Source organism: Delphinus delphis, chromosome 5 (genome assembly GCF_949987515.2).
Source record: "Delphinus delphis chromosome 5, mDelDel1.2, whole genome shotgun sequence".
Lineage (NCBI taxonomy): Eukaryota > Metazoa > Chordata > Mammalia > Artiodactyla > Delphinidae > Delphinus > Delphinus delphis.
The window spans coordinates 138,101,685-138,128,265 of record NC_082687.1 but is presented as its reverse complement, the minus strand read 5'-3'; the positions used below and the strand labels follow the sequence as shown (position 1 = coordinate 138,128,265).

At 51.5% G+C, this 26,581-nt stretch overlaps 1 protein-coding gene and 1 non-coding gene across 8 annotated transcripts in view; one reads left to right on the top strand and one right to left on the bottom strand.

The window, feature by feature from the left end:
- The first annotated feature begins 4,594 nt into the window (after positions 1-4,594).
- NSD2 (nuclear receptor binding SET domain protein 2) overlaps positions 4,595-26,581 on the top strand; it is a 76,076-nt gene continuing 54,089 nt past the window's right edge. For 3 of the 7 annotated variants that reach the window (XR_009519638.1, XR_009519637.1, XM_060013088.1), the window contains exon 1: positions 4,634-4,733. The gene's annotated coding sequence lies outside the window, so the exon portion shown is untranslated. Of the gene's footprint in view, positions 4,734-26,581 lie in introns of all 7 variants that reach the window. The other 4 variants (XM_060013086.1, XM_060013087.1, XM_060013085.1 and 1 more) reach the window with 3 other exon arrangements.
- Positions 17,549-17,622, bottom strand: TRNAR-UCU (transfer RNA arginine (anticodon UCU)). The gene has a single exon. It is a non-coding gene; the product is annotated as a tRNA-Arg (tRNA).

Genomic DNA, 26,581 nt, shown 5'->3' with positions numbered 1-26,581 from the left:
GCAAGGAGGGATTCTTCCAGAGAGCCTCTGGAGGGAGCGTGACTGTGCATTCACCTTGGTTTCAGGTTTCTGGCGTCCAGAACTGTGAGAGAACAACTTTGTGTTGTTCTGTGGTACTTTACCAGCAGTCCTCAGGTACCAGCACAGGGGGAACCAGGACCGGAGGCCAGGCAGTCCATCCCAGGCAGCCTTGGCACCTGGAGATGAGCATGGGCTGTGTGTACCCCCAGGGGACTCAGCCAGCCTAAGGGGGGATCAGGGAAGGCTTCTGGAAAAAGTAGTATCCCCGCTAAGACCTGGCATGGGGATGAGAAGGGGAGAAGTTCAATTTGGTAACTGTCCAGGGGTGGGTCCATGTGGCTGTCCAAGGGGACACATCCAGTGAGGAGTCAACTTTATCGGCCAGGAGCTCTGGGGAGAGGGCTGGGCTGGAGAGGCAGAACTGGATGGCCTCCGCATTCCTGAAAGTGGGATGCAAGTCTCACTGAGGAGTGGGATTGGTGTGAGGGGCACTGGGCAGCCATAGCAGAATTTTAAGCAGGTGGGTGACATGGCCAATTTTGTGGTTTAGAAAAATTCCCCTGGCTGGGTGCGGAGAATGAACTAAAGGGGGAGAAAGCAGGTGGGGAATCAGTGAGTCGAAAACTGCCTCTTTTTTTAAAAAAAAATTATTTATTTATTTATTGTTGGCTGCATTGGGTCTTCGTTGCTGCGTGCGGGCTTTCTCTAGTCGTGACGAGCAGGGGCTACTCTTTGTTGTGGTGCGCAGGCTTCCCATTGTGGTGGCTTCCCTTGTTGCGGAGCACGGGCTCCAGTCGTTGTGGCACGTGGGCTCAGTAGTTGTGGCACATGGGCTCTAGAGCGCAGGCTCGGTAGTTGTGGCGCACGGGATTAGTTGCTCTGCGGCATGTGGGACCTTCCCGGACCAGGGCTCGAACCCACAGTCCCCTGTGTTGGCAGGCGGATTCTCAACCACTGCGCCACCAGGGAAGTCCCCGAAAACTGCCTCTTATTTCCAAGTAAGAAGCTGAACTAAGGCCCTGGTCGGGGGCGGGAGGGGGGCCGGCGGGCAGAGTGGCAGGGGAGGAGAGGCTGGCTTAGAGGAGGGTTTAGGAAGTCGAATCCTGAGGAGGGTGAGCCCTGGGCTGGCTTGGGTGCAATCTCCAGGAAGCAGCCTTTGGTGGGGGTGGGGGAGGGAGGGAAGACGGTCCTGAGGTTGCCCTCAGGACCCGACCATGGTCCTGGGCTGTGCTTTGTTCCTGCAGGTGACCACCGAGACTGATGACAGACACCTCAGGCCTCTCAGGGGCTCCTGTAGGTCAGCCCCAAGGCGGATGGAGAGAGGGGTGGGCAGAGAAGGCGGGGAGGCCTACTGCTCAGGCCTCCCAGCCGGGACTTAGATGGGGGGCTTCTCAGCAGGGCTTCAGTCTCCTGGTCTATCTCCCAGCCCGACAGGGAGCCCTGCACAGGGGAGGGTCAGCCCATGTGACCCAAGGGGCCTTACAGCCTGCTGGCTCCTGTGGGCTGGCCCGGTGAACTGCAGTGGTCCTTGGGCTGGGCAGGAGCTGAGGCAATGCCGGGCCTTTAGAAAGGCAAGTTTCCAGCCTGGGGAACAGAGCGGTCTGGGCTTGGAAGGGGCTGCCGAGAAGGTCTGGGGGTGGGAGGCCCTTGCCACTGCTAGGCCTGGCTCTGGGCCTGTGCTGGGCTGAGAAGGAAGCCTCTCTCCTCCCCCCCCTTGGAGAGAGGGGCCACCTGGGGCACGGGAGGAGGGGCAGCTTGAGACTGCTGGTTTCCACTTGGAAGCCCTCTTTATTTGGCCAGGGATGGAGAAAGGCTGGGGTCAGAGTGCATACATTCCCATGGAAACAGCGATGAGCCTGGCCCCTGGGGGACCCCGGCCCTGGTGGGGGATGCGGAGGCCAAGCCGGAGCTCGGGGGCTCCTTTGGCTAAGGGGCCTGGGTTTTGCCTTGGCAGCAGCTCTTACAGGGAGGTCTGGGCCAGGAGCTGCAGGACCTGTGTCGATGGGGAGCAGGGCGGCAGAGTGGGCTCCAGCCTGGGCCACACAGAGATCATGGAGTGGGCCGTGCCTTCTAGAGCCGTATGCCCCGTGAATGGTAACACACGGCAGGCAGCCAGAGGCGGCGTGGCTACAGACATTTTGGACAGGGGACTCCCAGCTCCGCTTGACCCCCTTGATCTGCGGCTGCCGGGCTGGTCCTTGAGCTAGCAGGAAGGCCTGGGATACCCTGGTCCTAAATGCCTCGCCCAGTCCAGCCTTGGCCTGAGAGGCTGGGTGGGGGGCAGCAGGGGGGAGCTGCGATGGAGGGCAGCTGAACCCCAGCAGACTGCCCTTGCCCCCTGAAACGCCTTTCCTCTGTGCTCGCTACTTTATACCGGGAGTAGACTCCCAGTCCCTTGGTCTTCTGCAGTCTCTCCTCTCTGAGTGCAGAGTTTCATTTAGAGAAGTGATAAGAGCGTCAAAGAGACGGAAACAAGGTTCAGCCCCAGCTGCTGACGTCTTTGAGTGCCCCGCAGCCCTCTGGGCCCACCGAACTTGGGGCTTCCACTCCCATGGCCCTCCCCAACCTGCAAGGGGCGCAAACGTGCAGATGAGGAATCTACATTCCTCATCACCCAGGAATCTACATGCCCAGGGCCTCCTTCAGTCCTGTGAGGGCCTCTTTTTCCTATGCACTGAGGGAGACCCAATCATCGGAAATCCACTCTCCACGGGAGGGGCCCGCAGTGTGTGCGGGACTGGGGCTGCCCAGCTGGCCGACTCGATGAAAAGGGCTTAGGACCCAACAAGACAGCAGGGCTGGGCCCAGGGAGGCCTGCCCTAGGCGGGAAAAGATCAGCCTGCCCCAAATAACTTTCTTCAAGAAAATCCAAACACACACTTTCATGTTTTGAATAAATTTACATGTTGATTGCACTATTCTAAATGCAGATTTTTTTGGTTTTGAAGAGGAGCCCTAATTCCAAATCTGTGAAATCAAATGAGATATGGTGGTATTTGTCTTGCACTGCAGGGATTTAAAGGTACTGGGGAGGTAGACAGTTTTCAGGCTTGTGCCCCAGAGGGATCCCGGGCCCAGAGAGGGCACCTGTTCTCCTCCCCACAGCCAAGAGATATGGCAAAATGCAAATGTGAATGGGCCAGCACCCAGCTAGACACCTTCCAGGGGCTCCTGGTGGCCAGAGGTGAGTCCTGGCAGTGAACGATGGGGGAAGGGCGTCTCTTCTGGTTGCTCAGGCTCCCCAGAATGCTGCAAGGGTGCAGCACACAGTAGGACCTCACCATATAGCTCTTGGATGGAAGGGTGAAAAATTCTGTAATCCCATTTAGCTGGACACAGGGGAGGGTCTCCCCCTGGCTCTAGCGTCCGCTAGGCCACCCCCTGCTCTGGTGGGAAGCAGCTGAAGCTTGCAGCTGCTGGCACTCTTGGGCCTGCCCTGTCCCTCTTCCCCACCCCAGCCTCACTAGAATGGCACAAGCCCCAGCAGTTTCAGGGCCTGGGAGTCCTGCCTCTGTCCACGGTTACCCCACTGCTCCCAGATCCAGGCCAAACCAGAGCCTGGGAGGTGGGGGGAACGGCTGAATCCTCGCCCTGCAGATATTCTGCAGAAGACGCCCCCCCCCCCCCGCCCGCACCGCCCCGGCCAGTCTCTCTCCGGCCTGCAATCCCCACTCCCTGTCGTTGTTTGTGACCATCTATGCCAAGTTTGTAATGTGCGTTCCAGGAGCACAGACACGGCGGGGACCTCTGCACCCTGCTCGGCAGTCCCTGGAGCTCCCTCCACAGTGCTCTCCTGCGAGCTCCAGCTGGGCCTCGCCTGCAGGGCCAGTTCAACCTGACCTCCGCCTTCCCGGATCCCAGCTGCTCGACCAGGCCCCGCGCAGAGCGCCTCCTGACCCGGGAGCCTTCTCTCCGCCCCGAGGCAGGGGCGTGGGTGACCACTTGGGTGAGGGCCCTGCGGCCAGCGCGGGCTGACCCTGCGCGTGGTGCTACGGGCGCAGGGCCCGCGGGGCGGCCGGCAGGGAGCCGCCTCCCACTTCCCGGCTCCAGGGCCGCGCGGCCCGGGCTGGGGCCGCGATCGCGCGGGGCGGCCTCGCCGGCGGCGATTGGGCGCGCGGCCGTGACGTCACCACGCGCGCGCGCTCCGGACTCTGGCTCCAGGCTCCGGGCTTTCGGTTGAGCCGCCGCCTGGCGCGCGCCCGGCCGAGTAGCGGGAGCGGGGCGCGCGCCCGGCGCCGGTCTGAGGCGGCTTGCGGGGTCCCGCGCCCCCGGCCCCGGCCCGTGCCCTCGATCACCGGCCCCGGCCTGCGCCCCCGACCCCCAGCCTCCGGCCCACGCCCGCGCCACGGACCCACCACCACCGCCCCGCCCCGCCCCGCGCGGATTTGAAAAGCCCGGCCGCAGCCCCGCGAGCGCGGCAGCCAATCAGCGGCGCGCACTTTCCCGCGGCTTCTGCGAGGCGGCGGCGGCCCGGCGGCGGCGGCGGCGGGCGGGAGGCGCGGGGGCGGGGTCGGCGCCGCGCGCGGAGAGCCTCGGCCTGGCCGCGCTGCGCCCGCCGCCGCCGCCGCCGCCGCCGCCGCCGCCCCCTCCCCTCCCTCGGCCCTCCCTCCCTCCCTCCCCCGCGGCCCCGGCCCCGGCCCCCTCCCCGGCCGCCGCCGCCGGAGCCGCCGCACCGGAGAGCCGCCGCCGCCGGAGGATGCGCCGCACAACAGGTCACTGGCGCCGCCGGCCCAACCGCCGCGGGCCTGAGGGGCGGAGGGCTGAGGGGCTGAGGGGCCGGGCGGGCGGGCGGGCTAACGGGGCCGGGCGGGCGGGCGGGCGCGGCCATGTTGGGCCCGGCGGCCGGCGGCTGCACCTGTGCCGGCCCGCGGGCCGGCGGCCTTTGTTCGCTGCGGCGCCCAGCGGGCCGGGCCGGCCTTTGTGAGGCGCTGGCCGGGGCCGGGGCCGGGCGGCGGTGGGAGGGGCGGCCGGGGCCGGGGAGGCGCTTTTTGTCTGCGGAGGGTCCGGGTGACACTCGGGCGCCGGCCGTTGGTCAGCGCGGGCGCCCGGAGCCCCGGGCCTTGGCAGGTGGAGGCGCGGGGACCCCGCCCGGGGCTGCCGGCCCTCGGCCCCCGCGCTTGGCCAGACGGCGGCCCCGAGGCCCCGACCGCGCAGCGGAGCGGCCCGGCCGCACGGCCGACTCTGCCCCACTCGCCAGAAGGGCGGTTTAAAATCTCGGCGTTTAAGCGATGCTGCTGCTCTCGACTCTGGGCAGAAGGCGCAGGACCCGGTGCAGCCTTAGTTTTTTCTCCCTCTCGCCGATGCCGGGACGTGAGTGGTCACAGGTTTGACATGCGGGGGGAAACTTGGTCTCACTGGGACGTTAATCATTCTTAGGCAGGTAATTAGGGCTCCGGGGTGTGTGCGCGTGTGCGCGTGTAGCAGAACAGGGGACCCATTCGGTTAGGGTGACTTCAGAGCGAGGTTAGGGAAGTTCTTCAGGACTGACAGCCCGCGCTCAGACTTTCAAGGCCTTGACTTTTAAATGACTTAAACGCCAAGATGTGTGTTCCCTAATCACCAAACAACTTAAAAACCTCACGTTGCTACCACGCGTCGATTATACTGACTCTTACTTTATGTATTTTAAAATGAGATTATTAAGATGGAAAATAAGTTAGGAGCCATCTCATGTATGAAGCTGGGAATTTAACTCTTTTATTTTCCCAATTGTTTTAAATATCCTCGTTACATATTTAAATGTGACGAGAGCACCATTAAAGAAGCACAGCTCTAATCAGCACCACGAGGGAAACAAGTCCTGGGAGCACAGCCCTTTCCTGGCGTGGTTGGTGTGCTCCTGTACCTCACCACCGACCGTAGTTCAAATCTAAACTGCCGACTGGAAGTGAAGAGGACTCATGCCTTAAGCACGATTACTTTGAGTCATTTCCTTTCCTTTTCTTCCATTTTCTCAGACGCCCAGCAGCCTTCAATTTTGGGCCAGTGGTTGGTAAAGTGAGGACTTTCTGCAGGGTTGTGAGTTTGCGTAAGCTTTTGTGAAGAACTGTGATCTATGTAGTACAAAAATCCTCCCCTCCTGACGGCATTACTACAGATCAGGCTGGCCTGGGATTCCAGTGGTAAACATTCCAATTTAAGAGTATTAGAAAAATAACTTTCTGAGTTTCAAAAAATGATGGGCATGGGACTTCCCTGGCGGTCTAGTGGTTAAGACTCTGTGCTTCCAGTTCAGGGGGCACGGGTTCAATCCCTGGTCGGGGAACTAAGATCCCGCACGCAGTGTGGCATGTCCAAAAAAGTAAATAAATAAAAAATAAAAAGTGATGGGCAGTTTATTACTCTGTGTGCACTTTTATGATATATTCATATGTAACGTCTAAACTACCATAATTTGAAATTTGTGGAGACACAGAACAAAACAGTAAGGTAAACAGGCTACCACGTGTGGCTACTAGGCTTATGGTTTTTATTCAGCCGATTTACACAGGGCCGTTAAAATAGTACCTGCTCAAATGTGAGGAATCAGATGGGGAGAATAAGTCAGAATTGTGAGAAGTTAGGAATTAGAGACCCTGTGGCCTAGTTATGGAAGAGTGGGCCAAGCCTTCCATTTATTCGGATGACTTCTCCTCCTACAAGTAGTACAGTTTTAAAAGGTTTACTCATATGGCAGAATGGAAGCTAATTAGTTACTTTTTTACGGTTTGATGCTTCAGTGTAAAACATGTAAAAATAGGTGGAGTTATAACTTACTAAGAACTGCTGGTGAGAGGATAGAAACCACTAATAAAATGTGTGCTATATGAGATATCGGATTGCCACTGAGCACACACATTTGCAATGGGTGTGCTAAGATGACGCTGAAGTTCCACATTTATTTTGCCCTGCCCTAAGCTACACAAGTAACCTTTCTAAGGAAACACTTTAATCAATCAGTGGGAGCTGAAGATACAAGGCTTTTCCCATGCATATTCTAGTGTACAGTGGTTGGTTGGTTGGCTGGTGTTTTTTTGGGTTGGACTGCTTGGCTATAGAATGATGCAGGTTTGGATAAGCATCTTAGTCTTCTGAGCTTCACTCTTATCTCTGCTGGACTGCACTAAATGTGTCCTTGTTCCCCAAATATGTGGTGCCCTGTCCTGACCCAGGCCTCTGCATGGACTGTTGTTGGGTGTGGACCACTGCTTGTCCTCCCTTTTGAGCACAGAGGACCCAGCCCTTCAGTGGCCATATGTGACTTTTCTCTCCTGTTGGAGAGCTCTTGAGGTAGGACTCTTATAGCCTTGGGCAGCCTGGCCTCTGCTGGTGCCTTCTCATGGCAGGCACTCAGTGAATGCTGAATAAATAAATGGGCACATGACTTGGGATAAACAACCCATTTTAATGCCAGCATGTGGCCTGTTTGCCTCTCTTTTTTGTAAGTCATGTTGGAGCAGAAAGGGACCCTCTGGAAGAAGCTGAGTATGGAAAGTAAGGGGCTGGCCTAAGGTCACCCTACTTTAATTGGGGAGCTAAGACACTGTTTGCTAGGCAGGGCTGTTTCTTTTCCTTTTCTCATCATAGGTAACTCAAATGTTAAATCAAAATTAACTATGAAATATTGCAAACAAATAATAGAGTAGACCTGTGTCCACCACCAGGATGAATCAAGCAGTGATGTTTCTACTGTACTTATCTGTATCCCTGGGCAAAGTAAAAAGAATATAAAGTACACAAAAGCAAGAGGTGACATGGAAATTCCCAGGATTATGCTTATACTTTACAAACTGCCTTTATGTGATTTGTTAATTTCATTTTTTAGGAACTGTTATTTACATAAAACATATTTCTTTTGGAGAGAAAAAGACTTAAATTAGTTACCCCGGGGACTTGTCAGCATTTTGCATTTGTCTGTCGGTTGCAGTATAGCTTTTGAAGGAACTGATTTGATGAGATTTGGTTTGCTACTTTAAAAATTCAGGCTGTCTTGAAGTAGTTTTGTTCTTGAGTTTGTCTTCCAGAAAACAAACGGCCAAAGATGAGTTTTTAAAGCATCTTAATGTCTGTAATACCTAATAGTTTCAACAAGACATACAAGGATGGAAACTGCTAAGTAGTGGTTGAGCTGAGTGCTGGCCTGCAGCTCAAAAGCCCCAGTAGTGAGACTTCCCTAGTGGGTGTGTAGAGAAACAATGTTTTATCTTACTGGAGGAGTTGGGAGCTCAATTTTTTTTAAGATTTATTATTTATTTATTTTATTTATTTTTGGCTGCCTCAGGTCTTAGTTGTGGCACATGGGATCCTTGCTGAGGCATGCGGGATCTTTCGTTGTGGTGCGCGGGTTTTCTCTTCTCTAGTTTTGGTGTGCAGGATCCAGGGCGTGCGGGCTCCAGAGCGCGTGGGCTCTGTAATTTGTGGCACGCGGGCTCTGTAGTTGAGGCGCGCGAGCTCAGTAGTTGTGGCGCGCGGGCTCAGTTGCCCTGCGGCATGTGGGGTCTTAGTTCCCTGACCAGGGATCGAACCCACATCCCTGCATTGTAAGGTGGATTCTTTACCACTGGACCACAGGGAAGTCCTGGGACCTCAATTTTTAAGTTGACTGGCTTGTCATAGAAAGAATTGATGATCTGGATGAAGTGTGTCATGCTGTTAAGGGTATGTTTATGTCAGCAGTTTTCACATCTTGGTGAGTTTTTCCCTTGGGCTGTGCTGCTGGTTACATAGGTGGACAGATCAGAAAGCATGTCTCTGACTCCAGTTGTGCGACCCTCGCTCAGCTCTCCACACCCTGCCTAGTCTGTCTAAAACGCACGTGTGATCATGTGAGGCCCCTTCTCCAGGAGCTCCAGTGCCCTTTGGGGTTCAAGACCAATCTCTCACTGGGTTTTCTGCCTCTCACTGTACTTCTTTTTTTTTTTTTAAGATTGTTTTTTTTTTTAATTTTATTATATTTTTTATTTTTGGCTGTGTTGGGTCTTCGTTGTTGCGCGCGGGCTTTCTCTAGTTGCAGTGAGCGGGGGCTGCTCTTCATTGCAGTGCGTGGGCTTCTCATTGTGGTGGCTTCTCCTGTTGTGGAGCACAGGCTCTGGGGTGCACAGGCTTCAGTAGTTGTGGCTCGTGAGCTCTAGAGCACAGGCTCAGTAGTTGTGGTGCCTGGGCTTAGTTGCTCTGCAGCATGTGGGATCGAACCCGTGTCCCCTGCATTGGCAGGCGGATTCTTAACCACTGCACCACGAGGGAAGTCCCCTGCACTTCTTACTTTGATCTCACCTGACCTCCTCAGCCCATCTGTTGCTGCCATGCTTTTTCCTTGGGCCTTGGCATGGTCAGTTTTTGCCCCTGCTCTCCCCTGTGACCCCCATACACACACTTACACTTCAGTGCATGTGTGGGCACAGCTGGCTTTTCGTATTAATTCCTTCTCATTCAGCTCTCAGCTTGCACCTCACTCCTAGAAAACGACCCCAGACTCCCTGCCAGTCTTGGGAGCCCTTGTAGGTATGTCTTGAACACTTTGCGCTTCGCTCACCTTTGCACACTGCATTCTCACTCTGCTCCAGCCATTCTGGCCTCTGGCCTGCCTCAGGTACTGCAGCCATGCTGCTGTACCTGCTATTCCTTCTACTTGGACACCTGCCTGGCTTCCTCTCTACCTGCCTTTAGGTCTTTGCTCAAACCTCCCCTTCTCAGGCACCGTCCCTGACCACTGATTTCAGACACCCTCTTGCTGTCTGGCTCTGCCCATCTGCTGTAGCTTCTTTTCCATGACTCTTATCCTCTGACATTCTGGGTGTTTTCCTTATTTGTCTGCCTGCCTGACTGCATCAAGATGTCTATAAGGGTGGAGATTTTTCTCCTTTTGGCTCTACTTACTGTGATACCCCCAGTGCCTAGGACAGTACCCGAATGACTGTCAGACATTGAGTGACTGCTTGCATGAACAGACTCTCAGCCCCTTGTGTGCTGGCTCACGTATAAGAAGTGGTGTGGATAAAGGGGATTGGCGTAGGCGTGCTTGCCCTAGTGTGAGGTTGGCAAGGTGGAGGGCCATGGGCAGGTGAGAGAGGTCAGAGAGGAGGCTCATAGACCACTGCTAGAGAACGGTGGCCTTACCCAGGCACAGGAGGTGGGGTAGGAAGAGTGAACAGATGCAGGAGAGAGGGCTGTAGTGGCATTGATGGGCTGGGGTGCAGCATGGGGGCTCAGAATAAGAGGGGAGGGTTGGGGACTTCCTGGTGGCGCAGTGGTTAGGAGTCCTCCTGCCAATGCAGGACACATGGGTTTGAGCCCTGGTCCGGGAAGATCCCACATGCCAAGGAGCAATTAAGCCTGTGCGCCACAACTACTGAGCCTGTGCTCTAGAGCTCAAGAGCCACAACTACTGAGCCCACGTGCCACAACTACTGAAGCCCATGCGCCTAGAGCCCGTGCTCCGCAACAGGAGAAGCCACCACAGTGAGAAGCCCGTGCACAGCAAGGAAGACCGAACACCTCCAAAAAATAAATAAGTGAAATAAAATTTAAAAAGAGGCCCAGGTGATCCTAATATTCACAATTTGAAAGATTGGGTGGAGAGGGCACCATTTTTATCTCCCTGTGAACTAGTGAAACTGAAGGTGGGCCTCGTTTCTGATCTACCTTGGTTCCTTCCAAAAAGAAACTGATGTCACCTACCAGCTGAAAATGTGTCTCTTGTGCCTTCCTGTTCACCCAGAAGAGGAAGCCTTAGGTCTTGAGCGTGGTGTGTGGCCCCTTTGTGTTTTCTAGCATCTTTGCTCCCTGGCCCCTTGTAGCTGCTCTGAGATCTCATCGCCATGCTGCTGCCCCTCGGGGATGAGCTGTGCTCCATCTCACGGTCCTTGCATTGCTGTGGCTCCTTCCTAAGGCGTCCCAGTTGGCCTTGCTGAGCTGCTCTTACAGCTCCACCTTCATTTGTTTCCTCTAGTGTTGCCGACGCTGCGCCCATGGCACTAGGTGTGTTTGGTTTTCTGTTCCCAGGTTGGTTGTTCCTCTGAGCACCAGGCCCTGTCATGGCAGCATGTTGCACATAAGACTGTCTGTGCTGTCTCTATATAAATAGGAGGGTGGGCCAGTGTATTTTGTTAGTTAGTATGGCAGTGTACTTCTGGGGACATTTCTTCATTCACTGAGAATTAAGAAATTAGCTGTGTTCCAGTGATGAGCCAAAACACCCATGTCCTTGGTCTCATGGACTTGACAGACCTGTGAGAGGGATGAAACAGGAGAAACGGTGGACAAAAGATTGCATCTTTGAAAAATCTGTAACAGGGGACATGGGTTCGATCCCTGGTCCGGGAAGATCCCACATGCTGCAGAGCAGCTAAGCCCGTGCGCCACAAGTACTGAGCCTGTGCTCTAGAACCCGCGAGCCACAACTACTGAAGCCCGCACACCTAGAGCCCGTGCTCCACCAAAATGAGAAGGCTGCGCACCACAACGAAGACTAGCCCTGCTCGCCGCAAGTGGAAAAAGCCCGCGCGCAGCAGCGAAGACCCAACACAGCCATAAATAAATAAATAAATAAATTTATTTTAAAAAATAACAAAAAGAAAAAAAGAAAAACCTGTGAAATAGTCTTGCTAAATAACTGAACCTGAAACTGATCAGGCCTTTACCTCCCACAAGCAATTAATAGGAAATATGGGGGTGGGGAAAGGAACACATTAAACTACACTGTGGGATTGCCACTGGCGGAACTCAGAACGTGGGAACCTGCAGGACCAGTGACCAGGTCTCTTCCACAAGCAAAAAGAAGGGGGATGTGGATAAGAGGCTGATTGCACTACGGAGGGCTTATGTGCATCCAGGACGGGCCAGTTAGTTAGAGATGTGACTCAACACTGTTTATGATATTTGGGACAATTAGAAATTGGAACACTGACTCAATTTGTCATTAAGGAATTCTTTTTTTTTTTTAGCTGCCATAGTGGTTTGGTTTTGTTTAAGAAAAGAATTTGTACCTTGTAGGCATGCATAAAGAATTTATCAAAGAAATGATACACCATCTGCGATTGGCTTCACAGTTCTGTGGAAAGGGAGCCGTGAGGGTGTGGCTGGATCAGGGCTGGTGTGGGGTGATGGTGGTGCGGTCCATGGGCCCTGCTTGTTCTCTCTACCTTTATGTGTGTTCAGAATTCTCCCTGACGAAGGAAGAAAAGTCACGAAGGAGAGGTTGGGTACATTTAGTACATCTATAAGGAGATTATGCCTAACTGTGGGTTGGGTGTCAGGAAGGACTTCCTGACGGGACTGAGGCTGGAGCAGAGAGCAGAAGAGGCCTTGGTAGAGGGTGGGCTTGGTAAGGGTGTTGTGACTGTTCTAGATGAAGGAGCAGGCAGTGCAGAGAGCCTGTGACGGGAGTGGACAGAAGGCTGATGAGGCTGGAGCTGAGGGTGAGGGAGCTATGTGTAGACCCAGGCTGCAGGGGTGGGGCAGGGCAGGCTCTCTGAGGCTGTAGTAAGGCTTTTCATCCAGAGAGCAATGTGAGGCCCTTGAGGGTTTTAAGCGGGGCGGGTGTGTGTGTGTGTGTGTGTGTGTGTGTGTGTGTGTGTGTCGGGGAGAGGGAGACGGACATGAATCTGTTTGCTTTGGGAAGTGCGTTTCTTGGAGTCCTCTCTAAGTTGGTGGTGGGAGGATTCCGGAGAGGGAAGAGGGTGCAGGAGACCGGCCTGCGCTCACTGTGTGTTCGGGTTAGACTCTTTCCAGCTGTCCCTGCTTTGGGTGCCTTGTAGGACTGAACAGCTCTGCCCTGTTGAAATTTGGCGTGGCCACGTGATTTGCTTTGGACAATGAAAAGGGACGCGTCATCTCTGACTGGGCGCTCTGAGAGTCGCGTGCTTCCACGATGTCCCTTTTTCCTTCTCACTGTGGAAGCGCATGATACGCACTATGAGCATGAGGGAAACCTCTGGGTTGAGCCAGGTTGCGGCCCCGTAACCTAGTCCAGGGGTTCTCAGTGGTCCCCAGACTGACAGCATCTGTCACCTGGGAACTTCTTAGACACGCGTATTGGGGCCCACCCTAGACCTACTGAGTCCTAAGCTCTGGGGTGGGGCCGGTGCCCTCCGATGCCCGCGGAGTGGAGCGCTGCTGCCTCGGGTCTGCTGGCTGGTCAGCCGGCTCGGGGCCTGTGGTGCTGGTGCAAGGTGGAGGTGGCCCGCCAGCAACGGGCTTCTGGCTGTGACAGGAGGAGCCAGCCTCGTCAGGTCAGCCGGGGCAAGAGCTCTGCAGGAAAAGGGCTGAGGCCTGTGGGCTGGAGGGGAGGGACGGCATAGGGAGGGTGTCGGTGACGGCCCTGAGTTTTGTCTGACGAAAGCAGACAGGTAGAAGCGCCACTCACTGTCTAGACAGTATTTTTGTAAGCGTTACATTTACTTGGGTTTCGAGGTTCGGGAGCAAGGAAAAGCCTATTCAGGAATTTAAAAAATTTTCATTGAGTCCTTGACTCACATATCAGTTTCTCACGTTGATCGCCCCACTTGTCATCGTGCCCTTTCTGCTCTCCTGACCCCCAGTCTTGCTGTCCCCCATCTGCCCCCACTCGAGTGGAAGCTCTTGCTCCTGGCGGTGCCCCCAGGACTGCGCGGCTCCTGCCCGCGCTCCACCGCCTGGACTGGCCTGTGTGTCGGCGCCGCGGCCGCCCCTGTGCCGTGTCGGGGAGCAGGCAGCCCACTCCAGGCCTGCGTGTGACGCGGAGGGGTGTGTGGTCTGTCCTTGTGACCCGCGGGCTGGGCCCTGCCCCAGGCCCCTGGCTTCTCAGCTGCTGGATTCTTTCTGGGGCGGGGGGAGGCGGGCGCTGGCCTGAGCACGGGGAGGAGCTGGCGGGCTTCAGGCTGCTTCCTCTTCCTCAGGTGCGGAAGGAAGGCTTGCTTTGGGGGAGCGGCACCGCGCAGAAGGAGAGCTGCGGGGGAGGCATGGAGGACGGTGCATGTCAGGGTTTTCTCCCTTTTGTCCTGCATCTGAAGTTGTGTACCTTATTTGTGGAAGATGAGTTGGGATCGAGCGTCACGTTAACAGCTTATTGGATTCTTTTTTGTCGAGTTCTGAAATCTATATAAAAAAGTATTTATTTCTTAAAATTCAACTTCTTATAACTTCCTCGAAAAAAATATTGGTAGTTCTTGTCTGTCCAGCGTGGAGGCTGAGCTTGCGTGCATTCTCAGATGCCAGTAGCTCTTGGCTGCTTGAGGGGTTTCTGTGAATTAACAGTTACATCAGCAAAGGGTCAGAGCACATCGTAGGCAATTGCCCTCTCTGCTTCCTTTGGAGAGGGGCCCTGTTCATTTTTGTAGGTTGGTAGACCTCTGAGATAGAGGAAATCTGTGTCTTGATGGCCCACTAGGAATGAAACGTGTTTCCATAGGACCTTGCCCTGGCTTTACAGCTCTGCCTCTCGAGGACTCCAAGGTAACTCCTTGGGGCCGGGCACAGCACCCTGGGTGTTTGGGTGGAGCCTGGCCCCTGTTCTTGGCTGTGCCCTCGTTGTGGGCTTGTCTCCTAGAAGCCATTGCTGCTTCCCTGGGTCTGTACCAACTGCTTCTCTTGTTCTCTGCTATTGGCTGGAGGTCTCAGAGCTGGTCCTTCAGCTGGTGCCCAGATCCTGGCACCTTCTCACCTCTCTCCTCCCTTAGTGAGTTCCCAGCACGGGAATGATGTAGTAGAAACTGAGTTGTGAATTCCAGCCTAGAGTTTATAGAAATCTTATTTTCAAGGATGTGCAGTTTCTTGACACATCATCAAGGAAAAATAGAAAGCTTAATTATTATTAATTTTATAATCAGAAAGTACATTTTATGGAAAATCTGTAATAACTACAGTCTTACCAACCAAATGTTTAGGTGTATTTCCAGTTTACCTTTTCATTGATCAGACGGAACCAGGTGCCCTAAAGACAGTTTCCTCTGCGAGGGTCATGTCAAACGGTAACAGTCTAGGTAACTATTCCAAGGAGACAACTGCTCTGCTCTTCCAGCTGTTTCTTGTGGTATCTATCTGTACTTAAAAAAAAAAATAACTTTCTAATTTTGCTGAGTTGAGAACTTTGTGGTTTATATGTTATGTGTTAAGTTCTGTCTACAGGAGATAAGGATTTAGCTTTCTTTCCCGCTGGCCTCCCACTTCCCCTTCCCCAGTTCTTCCCAATATTGTGGTGTCTGGGTTATCTATTCCTCCCTGATAAGCTATTCCAGAACTTAGTGGCTGAAAGCACAACAACATTTATTTGTTTACAGTTTTGCAGTTTGGACGTTGTATGCCAGGGTTAGCTTGTTTCTGCTCTTGTGGTGTCAGTTTGTTTCCTGTGTCTGTGTGTTGGAATTGGCTGTTGGCCACGGTCCACCATTCTCCCCAACATAGGCCTCCCGTGAGGCTGCTTGGGCCTCCTCATAGCATGGTGGCTGGTTCCTGAAGGAGGAAGTGAAGTTGCCAGTCCTTTTATTTTTTTCTTATTTTTATTTTTTTACTTTTAGGCCGTACCATGCAGCTTGTGGGATCTCAGCTCCCCGACCAGGGATTGAACCTGGGCCATGGCAGTGAAAGCCTGGAATCCTAACCACTAGGCCATCAGGGAACTCCCTGTCTGCCAGTCCTTTTTTTTTTTTTTTTTTCTTTTTGCGGTACGTGGGCCTCTCACTGCTGTGGCCTCTCCCATTGCGGAGCACAGGCTCCGGACACGCAGGCCCAGTGGCCATGGCTCACAGGCCCAGCCACTCCGCGGCATGCGGGATCCTCCCGGACCGGGGCACGAACCTGTGTCCCTTGCATCGGCAGGTGGACTCTCAACCACTGCGCCACCAGGGAAGCCCTGCCAGTCCTTTTAAAGGCGAGGCTGGCTCTGGTCTGGCATCACTTTTGCCATATTCAGTTGGTGGGAGCAGTCACAGGCCCAGGCCAGAATCAAGAATGTGGAGAAATAGATTTTATCTCTTGTTGGGGGAATTACAATAAATTTTTGGCCATCTTTATTTTATTTTTTTAGTTTTTAGAATTTCCAGTTGCCTTTCTTCTTGCAACATCTTTTTCTTTTTTTAATATTTATTTACTTTGCTGCGTCGGGTCTTAGTTGTGGTATGTGAGATCTTCTTCTTGCGGCACGTGGGCTCAGTACTTGTGGTGCACGGGCTTAGTTGCCCTGTGACATGTGGGATCTTAGTTCCCCAACCAGGGATCGAACCCGCGTCCCCTGCATTGGAAGGTGGATTGTTAACCACTAGACCACCAGGGAAGTCCCTGCTTTTAAATTCTTATCCTCATGGTAAGTTTTCCTCACACGTCTGATGGCCTTCGACTGCAGGCCCACTGTTGAGACGGAGGTCTGGGAGCTGACGGCAGGTCCTGGGTGGAGGCTTCACTGAGGGCCAATTGGTCAGGACCCACCGTCAGTATCAGCAGGTGTTTTCCCTAGATCTTGGCAAGTGTCCTCGTGCTGGCTGTGTCTTGTAGTTCACTGCCTTGAGCGCCCCCTCCGGTGTGCCCTGTCCTTAGACTACACTCCGGTTCTTCTCCTGCTGGGGTGGGGCTGGTTGCCAGGCCGTGGGTGGGGTGGGTCAGGGACTGCGCGTTATGTGGACTTCGATCCAGTTCTTTTGACTTAGGGTTCCCAGTGTGTGCAGCACATGCCCCTGCTATGTGCAGTGACTTATCGTTATGCATTAGGCATGTGTTAGAATTAGAATAGGAAAATACATTACAGACATGTGAATGATACAACTTAATATGTTTAATACCTTTCCTATTCAACAGAAGATTTGATAGGTTACAAACTGAGATAAGATTAACCTAAAATTCATCAATTAAACTATTTTAAAGTATATAATTCGTTGGTTTTGTAGTACATTCTCAGTGGTGGTTAATGCAACCATCACCACTATCCAATTCCCGAATATTTTCGTCATTTCAGTGAGAAGCCTGGTGCCTATTGGGCAGTCACTCCCCATTTCCCCTTGTCCCCCAGCCCCTGGCAACCACCATTCTACTTTGTCTCCGGATTTGCCTATTCTAGACATTTTATATGAATAGAATCACGTAGTATGTGGCCTTTTGTGACCGGCTTTTTTCTCTCAGCACAGTATTCTCAAGGTTCATCTGTGTTGTATCATGTCTCCGTACTTCATTCATCTAAAAAAATTTTTTAATTTTTTGCTACATTGGGTCTTCGTTGCTATGCACGGGCTTTCTCTAGTTGTGGCGAGCGGGGGCTACTCTTTGTTGCGGTGCGCGGGCTTCTCATTGCGGTGTCTTCTCTTGCTGTGGTGCACGGGCTCTAGGCACGCAGGCTCAGTAGTTGTGGCTCACAGGCTCTAGAGCGCAGGCTCAGTAGCTGTGGTGCATGGGCTTAGTTGCTCCGAGGCATGTGGGATCTTCCCGGACCAGGGCTCAAACTTGTGTCCCCTGCATTGGCAGGCAGATTCTTAACCACTGTGCCACCAGGGAAGCCTACTTCATTCATTTTTATGACTGAATATCCCACTGTATGGATAGATCACACTTCTTTTTTTTCCCTGCCGCGCGGCATGTGGCATCTTAGTTCCCCCACCAGGGATTGAACCTGGGCCCCCTGGCAGTAGAAGTGCAGAGTCCTAACCACTGGACTATCAGGGAAGTCCAGATCACTTCTTCTTTTATCTGTTTATCAGTTGTTGGACATTGGGTTGTTTTTTGAATAATTCTGTGAAAATTCTTGTACAAGTTTTTGTGTGAACATGTTTTCAATTCTGTCTTGGGTAGATCCTAGGAGTGGAATTGCTGGGTCACATGGCAGCTAAGGAACTTCTCAATTGTTTCCCGCTGCAGCTGCACCACTTTCCATACCCCTGGCAGTGTGTAAGGGGTCCAAAGATTTGTCATATTACACTGAGAAGATAGAGGGAACAGACAGGCATGGAGTCAGGGAAGATAGCAACTCATGCATCGTCATAAGGCTAAGGTTGGGGCCGCGGGGAGAGAGGCACACAGGTGGTGGGCCCAAGGCTGACCCTGAGCTTGTCTGTGGTTCCAAGCTTCTTTGCAGTGAAAACAAAACAAAACAAGGAATAGGTCAGTTATAAAGTCTTTACTGTCATAGGTGCATTTCTGCAGAAGAAGCAAGACTTCTGCTGTGAGTCAATTCTAAATTCCATAAAATAAAGCTTCTCAGTAGAGAGTTCTTACGGAGTAATGGAGCCGTCACTGCCCTCAGCCCCTGTTCTGTAGCAGACTCTGTACTGATCTCATTGTTCTTTACAGAGAGCTCTTTGCTGTAAGACTGGAGGTCCTGTCATCATTCAGTGAAGGTGGGACCAAGATCTATTCCAGGTAGATTAGTGTGAAATGTTGGAAACAAAGGGAATGTTAGGAAATGTGTGTGTGTGTCTTAACCATACTTGCAAACTTGACTTTTCCATCTAAGTCTCTCTTCTGCCTCCAGAAGAAGGACTGGAGCTTGGTCCCTGTCCTGGCTGGGCTCTGGGGGACGTCCTGAAGCCCTTCCTGCTGTCCAGCATTGAGACTTCTCCCTGATGCCTCTGCTCAGATTCGCAGAATGGACTCAGCGGGCTGCAGCTGGATTTCTGAGCAGCCGAGAGAGTGGGGCCTCGTGTGCCCGAGGTCGGAGCCCTGGGGAAGGGAGTTTGGGGGTTGCTCCAGTGACTCTTCCTGCCACTTTTCCATCCTCCACCCCATCTTTCTCCTTCCTCTTTCCCTAATGTTATATCTGTATTTTAAAATCTCTGTCTCTCCCCTCTGGAATATTAGCTCCACAAGAATAAGGTACACGCTTTGTTTACTGCTGTGTCTCCAAATGTTGGGACAGGGCCTGTGCTCCTTGACTAGTTTATAGTGTTGAGTGTTGTCATTCAGGTCACCTTTCCCTTCTTTTGAGAGTGGTGCCTTTCCCTTTATGTTAGAGACCCCTCCTCTGTTCCATGTGGCCCTGCAGGGGCTGCCTAGCCCCCCCAGCCACTTACTGTGTCAGCTCATGTTGTAGGAGGCCTGTGAAATGTAAGGGATTAATTATATAGTTCTTAAAGCTTATTACAGGAAGCAGCAAGATGATGCTCGGCTCTCCCCACCCTGTTCCTGCTCCCCTTGGAAAACCACTGATAACTCTGAGCTGTTACTTTCTGTTTTAACTTCCACATTTTCATTTTTCACTTTAAGTGTGTCAGTGTTTTCTTTCCTTTGCACAATGATTGTATGTTACATTTTGTTATATTTATTTATTTTTAAAAAATCAATTAATTAATGTATTCATTTTTGGCTGCTTTGGGTCTTTGTTGCTGCACACAGGCTTTCTCTAGTCGTGGCGAGCGGGGGCTACTCTTTGTTGCTGTGTGCGGGCTTCTCATTGCGGTGGCGTCTCTTGTTGCGGAGCATGGGCTCTAGGCGCATGGGCTTCAGTAGTTGTGGCACACGGGCTCCGTAGTTGTGGCTCGCAGGCTCTAGAACGCAGGCTCAGTAGTTGTGGCGCACAGGCTTAGTTGCTCTGCGGCATGTGGGATCTTCCTGGACCAGTGCTCGAACCCGTGTTCCCTGCATTGGCAGGTGGATTCTTAACCCCTGCGCCACCAAGGAGCCCCCACCTTTTGTCATTTTAGACATTTTAAAAGAGAAAGGCTTCGTGGGCAAGAGGAGCCCCGAGCCACGGGCCTTACTCCTGCAGCAGCGTGCCTCTCGCCGAGCGACTCTTCCCCGTCAGCTTCCCCATTGTTGGTGTTTGGCGTCTCTAACTCATTCCTCTGTTGTCTTTGCCCTTGCGGGTTTACCCTTCCTTTGAAATTCCTTACTGTCATTTTAATTGGGGTTTCTGCATGGAGTGTAGGTAAATGTGAGAAAGGAGGCCTCACGTTCTTTTTAAATATAAAAATGGTTTTAGAATTACCACTCTCCCCTGTGCTCCTTCTGGGTTTATATCCTTGCTCTAGTACCTCTTTTAGCATTTCATTTGTGAAAGCGATATGTATATTAAACTCCCTTAGTTTTTGCATGTCTGAAAATACATTTTGCCTCATGTTCAGTGATAATTTAGATGAGAAATTATTTTTTCCCTTAACACATTAGAGAGGCTCCGTCATCTACTCCTATCTGTTGAGGCTGCACAGAGGTCTGTGTTTGTGTTTCTTTTCTCATGCTGAAGTCTGTGAATTAACTTATTCTTTATGGGCACTTAGGTTTTAAGGTTTTCCTTTTATCCTTCATGTTATGTGGTTTCAGAAATTATGTGTTGAGGTATTGATTTGCTTTTATTTATCTTGCTCAGAACCCTGGGTACCCTTTTAAATCTGGATACTTGAGTTTCCTTTCATCTCTGGAAAATTTCGATTATTATCCCTTTGAAAATTACCTTACCCCCATCCTCCCTCCTTTCTCCTGGAACTCCATTGGAACGTAAACTCCCTGAGGGCAGCGTATTCTTTGTGCGTGTGTATGTGTGATAACACATACATAACGCAAAATCGCCATTGTGACCATTTTCAGTGTACAGTTCAGTGGCATCAAGTACGTTCACATTATTGTGCAGCCGTCACCACCATCCACTCCAGAATTTTTTCATCTTGTGAAACTGAAACTCCCGATTAAACACTTAACTCTTCATCCTCTCCTCCCCATTCCCTTGCAGCTACCTTTCTACTTTCTGTCTCTATGAATTTGATTACTCTTGGGATCTCATATAAGTGGAATCAGGGAGTTCTCTGGTGGTCCAGTGGTTAGGACTCCGCACTTTCACTGCCGAGGGCGTGGGTTCAACCCCTGGTCAGGGAACTAGGGTCCCGCATGCCATGTGGTGAGGCCAAAGAGAAAAACAGTGGAATGGTACACATTTGTCCTTTGGTGACCAGATTCTTTTACTTAGCATAATGTATTCAAAGTTCATCCATGTTGTAGTATGTCTCAATACTTCATTCCTTTTTAAGGCTGAACAATATTCCATTATCTGGAGGTACCACAGTTTATCAATTCATTCATCTGCTGAAGGACAGCTTGGTTGCTTCCGGGTTTTGGCAATTATGAATGAAACTGCTATAAACCTCTGTGTGCAGGTTTTTGTGTGGACGTAAGTTTTCAGCTTCCTTGGGTAAATACCAAGGAGTGGGATTGCTGAATCGCATGGTAAGAGTATGTTTAGTTTTGTGAGAAACCACCAACCTGTCTTTCCATTGTGGCTGCACCATTCGGCGTTCCCGCCGGCAGTGATGAGGGTTCGCCAGCACGTGGCGCTGTCAGTGTTGTGGAGCCTGGCCGTCTGACGGGTGTGGGGTGGCTGCCTTAATTACCGCGCCTTCACAGTAGGTCTTGCGGGAGGGCTCTGGGTTGTAGAACCGCCCCCTGAGCAGTTTCCCAGTTGCCTTTGCAGGGCTCTACCAGCGTCACTCATGCTAGACCCATTTTTACGTATGTTTCTTGGCTCAGGATTTGGGGCACCACAGCCTCTGAGGCAGAGTTCTCGAGGGTGATTCTGTCTCCCCAGTGGTCTCTGGTGGGTGTTTGCTGAGGGCCCAGCCCTGGGCTGGCTGGAGGTGTGGCTCAGGTGACAGCGCTGTTGCAGCTGACACCCTGGTCTGCTTTGGGTGATGCCTGTGAGCTGGAGGCTGGGTGAGAGGGTGTGGTCACTTGCCACAGCTGGAAGGTGGTAGGGCCAGATTCCAGCCCTAGAGTGGCCCCCACACTCTGCCCGGGGCCCTGCAGCTCCCCACGCCCTCCGACCGCTGCAGCTGCGCGGGAGCCCAGGCAGGCCGGGCCCTGTAAGGCTGCTTGCTCTTCCCTCTTCCCTCTGGGCCTGGAGGTTTTGCCCTTGCCTGTTTTCAGTTAAGGACGCAGCTCACTTTTTTTGTTAGAGAAATAATAATTTGGCTACCTTCACCAGAAATCTTCTGAAATGCGTTAAAATGGTGACGGAATGTTAATAGAGTCCCTGATGTTGAATCAGCATTTTTGGATACACCCTCTTTAGCTGTGATACCTTATTTTAATATGGCAATGACTGGGTTTGATTTATTTCTATTTTGTAATTTTTTTTTACAATCATACTCTACTGATCTTGGTCTGTAGTTCTTTTCTGTACTCATTTTTCTGGTTTTGGTATGAGAGTTATGCCAGCCTTATATAATGTTTGGGAAACTCTCCATCATTTTCCATGTTTTGGAATAATTTAAACAATAGGAATGCTGTTTTTATGTGATGAATAATACGCAGCAGTCGGAAAGACTGAGCTACACTTGTTTACATCAACATGGGGGAGATCAAGCTGTGCTGATGGATGAAATCGCAGAGCACAAGTCCAGTGTGGTAGCATTGCTGCTTGGCAGGCAGCAGTTCTCTGTTCCTGGGTACCTCCCGTAGACTGGAAGGATGCGTAGTCAACTGGCGATGGGGAGAGTAAGTGGAACTTAGGGTTCCTGAAAGGCAGATGTCATCTTTGTTTTACTCATTCACCCTGAGCGAGGCTTGCGGGAGGTGGGAGCTGCAGCGGGAGCTTTGGCTTCTCGCTGTTGGACTTGGGGCTCACGGTGGGTGACGTGGGCGTGGAGAACCAGAATCCCGGGATGCTGCTGCGGGCGTGTGGTGGGCGGTGGGCGGCCTGTGGGGGTGAGCCTGGCTTCTCCCGTCTGGGAGCCCTCGGGTGCCGTGTGCCCACTGTGCCTGTCCTCGGCTCATGCATCTGCAGTTGCCGTTGTCCGGGGGTCTTCTTTTTTTCATGTCAAAAAGACGTGAAGCAAATGTGGCAACATGCTGAAAACTGTCATTTTGGAGTGGTGAGCATACAAGTGTGTCCTGTTGTTCTTTGCACTTTTCTGCTTTTGAAACTTGCCCCCCCGCTACCGAATATAAGAACGATTGGCCATTGAGGCATCATCACATGAACCGAGTGAAGCTCTCTGGGCCTTTCTTTTATGGTTATTGTGGGCTCTGTAGGTTTTCTACCTCTTGGTTAGGTTTTATATTTTTCTTGAAATGCTAGACAAAGTGAAAGATTTTCTAATTTATTGGTATAACCTTGATTGAAAAAACCAAAAACTCCTAGAAAGATCAAATTACTGGTCAGTGGCGTGCAGTGCCGTGTTGGAAGTGAAGGCGGACCCTCTCTGCGGGCCCCTGCCTTCAAGGGTTGTCCCGGGTGGGATCCTGGAAAGTAAGCAGCCCACAATCAGATTAGGAAGGGAAAAAAGACCAAACGCCCGAAGAAACAGGTACCATGAATGAAAATAAAAGCAACAACAGGAGACACAGGCCTGCAAAGACCAGATATTTAAAACAGTTATGTTTAATATATTCAAAGATTTAAAAGAAACCTGAAAATTCCAACAGGAACAAGCAATCTTGAAAATGTGGTTCACATACACGTCATGATTACCAGGGACCTAGGCCTGGAGTTAGATCCGAACCCCATGACCCTGGGTATGTTTTAAGAGAAGCCAGAAATCTGAATTTTTGTGTAAAATGTCCCAAACTTTAATTGTTGGCAACTAAAGCGTCTTGTTTATCTGTCTACTGGCTCTACTTCTTAATATTATTTTCTTAGCTATTGCTCTAACTAGGGCTGCGGTTTGCATCCTTAACTCATCACAGGCTACTTAGAGTTAATATATCACTGGGTATAAAATACAAGAATCTTGCAACTGTGTAGATTGATTTACTCCCTTCCCCATGCTACAGTTGTCATATGTATTACATCTATTAAGTTATAACTCCAGTGTTATATATTTTGCTTTAATTATTTGAATTTTAAAGAAACTAAGAGGAACAAATAGTCTTTTATATTTGCTCATATATTCACCATTTCTGGTGCCCTTGATTTCTTCCTAAAGATCCCAGTTTCAGTCTGGTGTCATTTCTCTTCAACCTGAAGAACTTCCTTTAGCATTTCTCCTAGTGAAGATCTGATGGCAACAATTTCTTAGTTTGTATTTCTCTTACAGTTGTTTTTTCCCCATTACTCAGATCGTATCTGGCTTCTGTTTCTCCTGAGAAGTAAATAATCACCCACACCACTGTTCTGTAGGTACCGGGTCTTTTTCCCTCTGACTGCTTTCCAGGGTTTCTCTTCATCTCGGTTTCTAGGCATTTCAGCTGATGTGCACCTGGTGTAGCTTCTTTTATATACATCCTGCTTGAGATTTGCTGAGCTTCTTGAACCTGTAAATTGATGTTTCACTGAATTTGGGAAGTTTTTCTGGTTATTTTTTCCCAAATATTTTTTCTTTTTTTCTTTTAAATGACTGACTTTAAAAAGAATATTTATTTGGGGCTTCTCTTGTGGCGCAGTGGTTGAGAGTCCGCCTGCTGATGCAGGGGACACGGGTTCGTGCCCTGGTCCGGGAAGATCCCACATGCCGCGGAGCGGCTGGGCCCGTGAGCCAGGGCCGCTGAGCCTGCACGTCCAGAGCCTGTGCTCCGCAATGGGAGAGGCCACAGCAGTGAGAGGCCTGCGTACCGCAAAAAAAAAAAAAAAAGGAATATTTATTTTATTTATTTTCTATATTATTTTTGGCTGCATTGGGTCTTAGTTGTGGCGTGCGGGATCTTTTGTTGCAGCATGCAGGCTTCTCTCAGGTTGCGGTGTGTGGGCTCCAGAGTGCGTGGGCTCTGTAGTTGCGGCGGGCAGACTTAGTTGCTCCGTGGCATGTGGGATCTTAGTTCCCAGACCAGGGCTTGAACCTGCACCCACTGCGTTGGCAGGCGGATTCTTAAGCACTGCACCACCTGGGAAGCGCCCCAGATATTTTTTCTGTGTCATTGTTTCTCTCCTTTCCTTCTGGGTGGGAGTGGGAACCCAGACCTTTTGATGCTGGTCTATAGATCATTGAGGCTCAGTTTCTTTTCTTTCTTTTTATTTTTAATAATTTTTACTCTGTTTTTTAGATAATTTTTACTGATCTATTTTCAAGTTTCCTGACTCATATCTAATACGCTTTTAAGGCCATGCAATGATTTATTTTTTTTAATTTCAGATACAGAATTTCCATTTGACTCTTTTTCATAGTTTTTGTTTCTCTGTTGCTATTTCCAGTTTATTATTTTATGAGTACACTTTCCTTCATGTCCTTGAGCATGGTTATAATAGACGCTTTGACATCCTGCTGAACTTCAGTATTTGGGCTGTCTCGGGGCTGGTTTCTGCTGCTTCTCTGTTTCATCATATATTTAGTAATTCCTGGATAATGTGAAAGATGTGCTGTAGACACTCTTTATTCCGTTATGTTCTTAAGAGTGGTCTTTTATTTTCAGTTGTGTTAAAATACACGTAACATTTACCATCTTAACCGTTTTTAGGTGTGAAGTTCAGTGGTATTAAGTACATGCACGCTGTTGCAGCCATCACCAGAACTCTTTTCGTCTTGCGAATCTGGAACGTTGCCCCCATTAAAACAACACCTCCCTGTTCTCCCCTCCCCCAGATCCTGGTGCCCCCCATCCTACTTTCTGTCTTTATGGATTTGACTGCTCATAACAGTGCAGGCTTACAGTGTTTTGTGAGTGGCTTATTGCACTCGCTGTAACGTCCTCAGGGTTCATCCATGTCATAGCAGGTGTCAGAATCTCCTTCGTTTTTAAGGGTGAATCGTATTCCACTGTGTGGATTCCACCTTTTGCCTGTTGTGAACATGCTGCTGTGAACATTGGGTACAGATACCTCTGTGAGTCCCTGCTTTCAGTTCTTTGGGGTGTGTATCCAGAATGGAACTGCTGGGTCCTTTTGATTCTTTGGGGAACACCCCCCCCCGGCTATTTTCCAGCAGCCACACCATTTTACATTCCCACCCACGTGCACGAAGTTTCCAATTCCTCCACATCCTCGCCAACCCGTTTTCTGTTTTTTTTGTGTGTGTGTGGTACGCGGGCCTCTCACCGCTGTGGCCTCTCGCATTGCGGAGCACAGGCTCTGGACGCGCGGGCTCAGCGGCCATGGCTCATGGGTCTAGCTACTCCACGGCATGTGGGATCTTCCCGGACCGGGGCACGGACCCGTGTCCCCTACATCGGCAGGCGGACCCTCAGCCACTGCGCCACCAGGGCAGCCCTGTTTTCTGTTTTTGTAGTAGGTAGTCATCCTCAGGGGTGTGTGTGAGGTGGCATTTCGTTGTGGTTTTGATACTTTTTTTGGCCTTGCTGTGGGGCTTGCGGGAGCTTAGTTCCTGGGCCGGGGGTTGAACCCAGGCCCGGCAGTGAGAGCGCGGAGTCCTAACCACTGGCCAGCCCTGGAAGTCTGCTTCTTATCCTCAGAGTGGTGTTGCGGTTTGTTTCTGTCTCGCTTCAGCTGTCTTGTAAGCTGGGCTGCGTGGACTCTGGGGTTCGGTGGGGAGTCTGCGGTGCGCGGGGGCCCCCCTCGAAGGCTCTCCTTTCCCTGTTCACCCGGTGCCGGGCCTGCTGGGTGCGTTCCCGAGCCGCCCCCACGCCCCCTGCTCTGGGCTCTCTCCAGTGCCTTTAGGTCATTGTCTTCTCTTTTTGTCCCGTTGGTCTGATGCAAGCGGGACTGGGAACCCACTCGGATTTACCTGAAAAAAACACCGCGTGGGGCACACCGAATGCTCTGGTGTGTGCCCGGTGCTCCAGGTGTCCGGGGCCAACCCTCCACCACTGCCTG